Source organism: Canis lupus, chromosome 9 (assembly GCF_011100685.1).
Source record: "Canis lupus familiaris isolate Mischka breed German Shepherd chromosome 9, alternate assembly UU_Cfam_GSD_1.0, whole genome shotgun sequence".
Lineage (NCBI taxonomy): Eukaryota > Metazoa > Chordata > Mammalia > Carnivora > Canidae > Canis > Canis lupus.
This window is the reverse complement of record NC_049230.1, coordinates 32,819,038-32,825,407: the sequence shown is the minus strand read 5'-3', so window position 1 is coordinate 32,825,407 and position 6,370 is coordinate 32,819,038.

Genomic DNA, 6,370 nt, shown 5'->3' with positions numbered 1-6,370 from the left:
GCAGTGCCTGGAACACAGGCATTGCCTCAATGAATAGTTGCTGGAAGATTAAGGAGCCACGTGCCTCAGAAGGCTGGGCCTGGGCCTGCCACTAACCAAGTTGTATGGTCTTGGGCAAGTGTCTTGCCCTCTCCAGAACTGACTTTCCATGACCCTAAAGTAGGACTTGGACCAGACTGTTGGAAAGGCTCCTCTCCTCCCCCAACTGGGCAGAAACTGGGGCGGCCTTACTCTTGTATCTCCCCAGACACCTCAGCGCAAGGCTGGGCGTTCAGTAGGGCCTCAGTAAGTGTTCATGGAGCGCAGGAATGATGTCAGGTCAGTGATTCGGACCCCTCTCCCTTACTGCTTGTCCCTGCCAGCTCCTTGCAAGATGCCAAGGAGACGGTGAGGGGATGGCTGAGGCAGAGCTGGGTGGTGAAAATAAGGGGCTGCGTCGGGGGCCCCCCTGGGTGTCACAGGGAAAGCACCTGCAGAGGGGCGGTAGCACGCGGAGAGTCCTCCCCCCAAGCGGACTCCGGGTTTCCTCCGGTGCCTCAGTGGTTAGCGCTGAGCAGTGGGCCTGGGTCTGGACTGGCTCAGTCACTCCCTGTGCGACCCTGTCCCGGCCTCCATTTCCACATCAGAAGGGTAGAAGGCCCCCAAGGGCCGCGCCTCCTCCTACCCCTGCTTTTCCTCCCAGGGCGTCCCCAGCCGCTGGTCCTTGGCTGGTCCCCATCATATTCCGCCCCCGGAGTAGGGTGCCAGCTGCTGCTGCGCTCCAGATTCCTCACCCCATTCCATCCCATCCCACCCCCGGCGCCCCACAGCCTGCCTGTCCTTGCTCCTGCTCCAGGGTCATCCCTTCCCCGGTGCCACTAGCACCTGCTCCGAGCCCCATTCTCCCCATCATCTGCAGCCCCACCTCCCACCCCAGTGCCCCCAGCCCTGGCAGCGGTTGCCCTTGAGACACCCCTTAAGCAACGTCTTTCACAAGCTCCAGTTGAAGGCAGGAGCCCTGCGGATCTTATCTCCCTTTCTTAACCAGGTGCCAGTCTCCTGTGACAAGGCAGCCTGGATGGAAAGTCACTGTGTAGTGGCTAAAAGCACAACGAGTTCTTCCTTGCTGTCCCCCTGTGTGACCTGGGGTAAATCACATGGTTTCTTGGACCTCAGCTTTCATACCTGTGAGATGGGGACAGTGAGCCTCAGGAAGCAGAGATTTTTAAAATTGTAGAGTGCTCCTCAAATGCACCTCACCTCTTCTGCCCACAGGGAGCCAGCTGCCTCAGAAGACTGGCAACCAAGGTGGGGTATCCGTACCCTGGGTTGCCCTCTTCCCAGGATGCCTCCTAAAGAGGACTTGGCATGAGTTTTGCTCTCCCCTCAGAGAGGACTCTAATTCTTCAGCAGGGGTGAGTTGTTCAGGGGGGTTGCCATAGCTGCGGGCTGCTGTCTCTAGCCTCAGCCCTGCCACGTTGGCTGGTCTCAGGGAGAGGGTGGGGGTTGGCCCATTGACTGTTGGAGGTGGGGATGAGAGGCAAGCAGATAGAAAGGGACCACCGAGGGGCCCTGAACAAGCCATCTATGGAGGGCCCGCTCCCAGGGGACGTGGCCAGGGATGGGCTGGGAGGCAAAGGTTCAGGCAAGGAGACCCAAGGAAAAGCTAGGTCTGCCCTGTGGTTCTGCTGCCCCTTTGGCCTGCTCTCTGCCACCCTGCCACAGACCCTGCCTCTAAGCTCCAGAGGCCCAACCCTCCATGGATGACTCCCCCATACCCCTGCTTCCAGGTCTGAGTCTCCAGGAAACCTCCCTCCAAGAACCACAGTCCTGAGCCTTTAGGAGCTCATTGACTGTCATCCACTCAGGCAAGCTGCTCCGCCCCTGAGCTCAGTCCATCACTGTCAAATGGAGGTCATTACTATGTCTACCTTACAGGAATCCATGTAAAATGGCACCACAGTGCCTGGCACACAGCGCTACTCAGTAATGCTGTATAGGCCTTGTTGTTTGGCCTCCACGTGCTTCCTTTATTGAGCTCACTCCAGGCTCTCCCACAAGGGGAGCAACTATCATCAGGGTGAAGGCAGGAGGCAGTGTAGACCATCCAGGCCCTGGCACCTGGAAGAAAGCAAGAAAGGAAGGGAGGGAGGGAGGCCAGGGAGGGAGGCTGGCCTCTAAAGTTAGGGTTGTTCTGGATCTGGCTCTCTGAGCCCTCCTCCTCATGTCAGAGAGGCCATTGCAGGTGCCAGTTTCTGGGCCACTGGAAACCGAGTGGGCTGACAGTGATGGAGGGAGAAGCCCTCTAGGGCCTCCCCAGTTTGGGTACCTGCACCCTTCTGCAGCTGTGACCTTTACTGGGAGGCAGGTCAGGCCACGTGGAGTCCTTGGCAGGTCTCACAGTGGTTTGCTTTGACCCGTGCTTTTTTCTGCAGTCAGGGCAAAAACACACAGAGACCAGAAGAGGGGCCACAAGCCTCGCATACTCCCCCCATGGGCCTTTCATGACGCCCACTGGAACCTCACTGGAGGGATTTTAGACTTTCCTTGGGGCTAAGTGTTGCCCAGTGGCAACCCAAGAGTACCTGATACCGGGAGCAGATTGTTTTTTGATATCCTCTCCTTTACATAACAAAATTATTTCCAATAATACTCATTCAATGAAACAAGTAATGATAATGGTTCAAAAGTAATGTGTGGATGTTCCCGTGACATCATACCAATGAAGAAATAAAGACAAAATATTAAAACATAAAAAGGAAAAGAGTATCAGATTAAAACTTTTTAATTATGTGACTGTGTTTTATTTATTTTTAAGATTTTATTTATTTATTCATGAGAGACACACGAGGGAGAGGCAGAGACACAGGCAGAGGGAGAAGTAGGCTCCATGCAGGGAGCCTGATGTGGGATTTGATCCCAGGACTCCAGGATCACACCCTGGGCCAAAGGCAGGCGCCAAACTGCTGAGCCACACAGGAATCCCCTGCGACTGTGTTTTAAATAAAGGGGGAAAGCTACCTACATATTGGTGGTTTTATTATAATAGTTAATATATTATCACAGTTCCTATTTTCCCAATTTGTTTTTTAGTCTTAAAACAAATAACTTGAAATTTTATTTTTTTATTTATTTATTTATTTTTTTGTTTTTGTTTTTTGTATAACTTGAAATTTTAAAAGAAGAATTGATCTCAGTGGTAAAGATATCCACATTCAGTAAACTCTTCACGTTATGAAGTAAAATTTGCACTTTAAACCCACTGTACTTTGCAGTTCACCCTGTTTCACTGTTTCAAAATTTTTTTTAAAGAATTTATTTATTTATTCATGAGAGAGACACACACACAGAAAGAGAGGTGGAGACAGAGGCAGAGGGAGAAGCAGGCTCCATGCAGGGAGCCCGACGTGGGACTTGATCCCAGACCTCCAGGATTAGGCCCAGGCTGAAGGCAGTGCTAAACCGCTGAGCCACCCGGGCTGCCCTGTTTCAAATGTTTAATGCAAATTATGACTCCAAATGGTCACAGAAAGTGACGGAATTGAAGGAAATCGAGTTCTATCTCTTCATCTTTGCAGTCACCATGTCCCTGCTGTCGCCTCAAACCCATTGTCTAAAAATAAGAGGCTGCTTCCACAGTCTGGCTATTGTGGACGTTGCTGCTATAGACATTGGGATGCAGGTGTCCTGGCATTTCACCGCATCTGTATCTTTGGGGTATGTCCCCAGCAGTGCAATTGCTGGGTCGTAGGGCAGGTCTATTTTTGTTTTTTTTATTTTTTATTTTTTTAATTATTTTTTTTATCGGAGTTCGATTTGCCAACATATAGCATAACACCCAGTGCTCATCCCGTCCAGTGCCCCCCCCAGTGCCCGTCACCCAGTCTCCCCAACCCCCCACCCACCTCCCTTTCCACCACCCCTTGTTTGTTTCCCAGAGTTAGGAGTCTCTCATGTTCTGTTTCCCTCTCTGATATTTTCCACTCATTTTCTCTCCTTTCCCCTTTATTCCCTTTCACTAATTTTTATATTCCCCAAATGAATGAGACCATACAATGTTTGTCCTTCTCCAACTGACTTACTTCACTCAGCATAATACCCTCCAGTTCCATCCACGTCGAAGCAAATGGTGGGTATTTGTCGTTTCTAATGGCTGAGTAATATCCCATTGTATACATAGACCACATCTTCTTTATCCATTCATCTTTCGATGGACTCCGAGGCTCCTTTGGAGAAGGACAAACATTATATGGTCTCATTCATTTGGGGAATATAAAAAATGGTGAAAGGGAGTAAAGGGGAAAGGAGAGAAAATGAGTGGGAAGTATCAGAGAAGGAGACAGAACATGAGAGACTCTTAACTCTGGGAAATGAACTAGGGGTGGTGGAAGGGGAGGTGGGCGGGGGGTTGGGGTGACTGGGTGACGGGCATTGAGGGGGGCACTTGACAGGATGAGCACTGGGTGATATGCTATATGTTGACAAATTGAACTCCAATAAAAAAATATACAAAAAAGGGCAGCCCCAGTGGCCCAGTGGTTTAGCACTGCCTTCAGCTGGGGTGTGATCCTGGAGTCCCGGGATTGAGTCCCACGTCGGGCTCCCTGCATGGAGCCTGCTTTTCCCTCTGCCTGTGCCTCTGCCTCTCTCTCTCTCTCTCTCTCTCTGTGTCTCTCATGAATAAATAAATGAAATCTCTAAAAAATATATATGAATAAAAAAATATGTATATTAAAAAACCCCAAATTTTTAACAATGATGCTGGAGGAAAGATGATCTTTCTTTCCTCTCCTTAGAAAATAAAATGATACCAAAAATTGTTGTCACATAAGGAGACAAAGTATTTGTAGCCAGAAAAATGTAAGAAAAAGTATTATAGTTGTGTTAAGCAGTTAATTCACAGAAATAGGATACTCTATTTTTCTGAATTTGATATTTGTAATATTTGTCAACTTTTGTAAACATGAAATTTTGTGGTTGCTTCTCAGATTCAAAATAAATATTTTCAAAAATAAATAAAAATAAATAAAAATAAAAGCAAGAGTATGCAGCACTAGCAGGGGACGGAAGGAGCCAAGCGCAGCCGCAGCCCTTGCCCTGACTGAACCGTCCGGATGGATGCACGCAGGCAGCCAGGGAAGCCACGCAGAGCGAGAACCCTCCCACATGAGCTCCAGGGAGAACGCGGTGCTCATTAAAGGATAAGCAATAAGGACACATTCATTTGAAGCTTATGCATGTTATTAAAGCAACAATAATTGCAACAGTTGTGTAGCATCGAGACCGGCAGAAGATGTCTTTGGGGACAGGTCTTCGTCACTGACAGTGATGCACGGTGGTGGGTCATCAGGAGCAGCCCACCCTTCTGTGTTATTAGAATTTCCCACATTTCCTACAGACGGTGCACCCCTTCTTGCCTGCATGGAGGTGACTGCATCCTCTGCCCTGTCCTTGGTGCTGGTGCTTTGCCCTTCCACTTGCCCTTGACAAAAGACAAGTCAAGAGGCTTTCATTTGCAAGTCCCTCCTCACACACCCCAAGTTTGGGTGCCTGGAGGAGGGCAGAGGGGGAGCATGGGGCTCTGAGCACTGAGGAGTGGGGAAGAGGCTGCTTATGTGCTGTACTGGGGATGCACCTGGCCCGGGGTCATGGTCTCTGGGAGTCTGCACAGCAGCCCAGGGAAGCCCAAATCCCTCCACACTTCCAGGCCCTGCAGGACCTCTCCAGCCTCCACTCACCCCTCTCCACCTGCTCACCACACTCCAACTTTGGTCTCCATGGTGCGTTCTGAAAGCGCTATGTGCTCCCTCATGTCTCGGTCCTTGTAATGGTCCCTTTGCCTGACTAACTTCTCCTCAACCGCACAACCTAGCTAAGAAGTCACCTCCTCCAGGGAGCTTTCCTTCATCCCTTTACTATTCACCCTCCAACACAGTCCGGGTTATATCAGCAGAGCACTGATGCTTTTCTCAGCACATATCAGGCTGTGAACCGAAGGCCACACTCTCACCATGTCCACCTCCTGGGCTGGCCCCTGAGTCCTTTGGGGGCCCCACACCTGATCTCATTTACAGCTGTGTACCTAGCACCTTGCACTGGCCGGGCCCGTGGCCAGTGTTCAGAAATGTTCGTGGAACACGAGTGAACTGTGTTGTGTCCCAGCTTAACTCCATACCCTCTTCCACCCTGGAAAGGAGGACATGTCCCCTCCCCCACCCAGTGGGGGTCTCTCCTTCCTGCTCCAGGTGGCAGTCTGGCACTCCCAGGACCTTGAGCCTGATAGGCCAGTTAGTTGGGGTGTGGCAGGGGTTAGGGAACCACACTGGCAGTGATATAGAGCCTTAGGTGGGTGCTAGGTGGGCCCCATGACTATTCCCAGTATGAGCCTGGG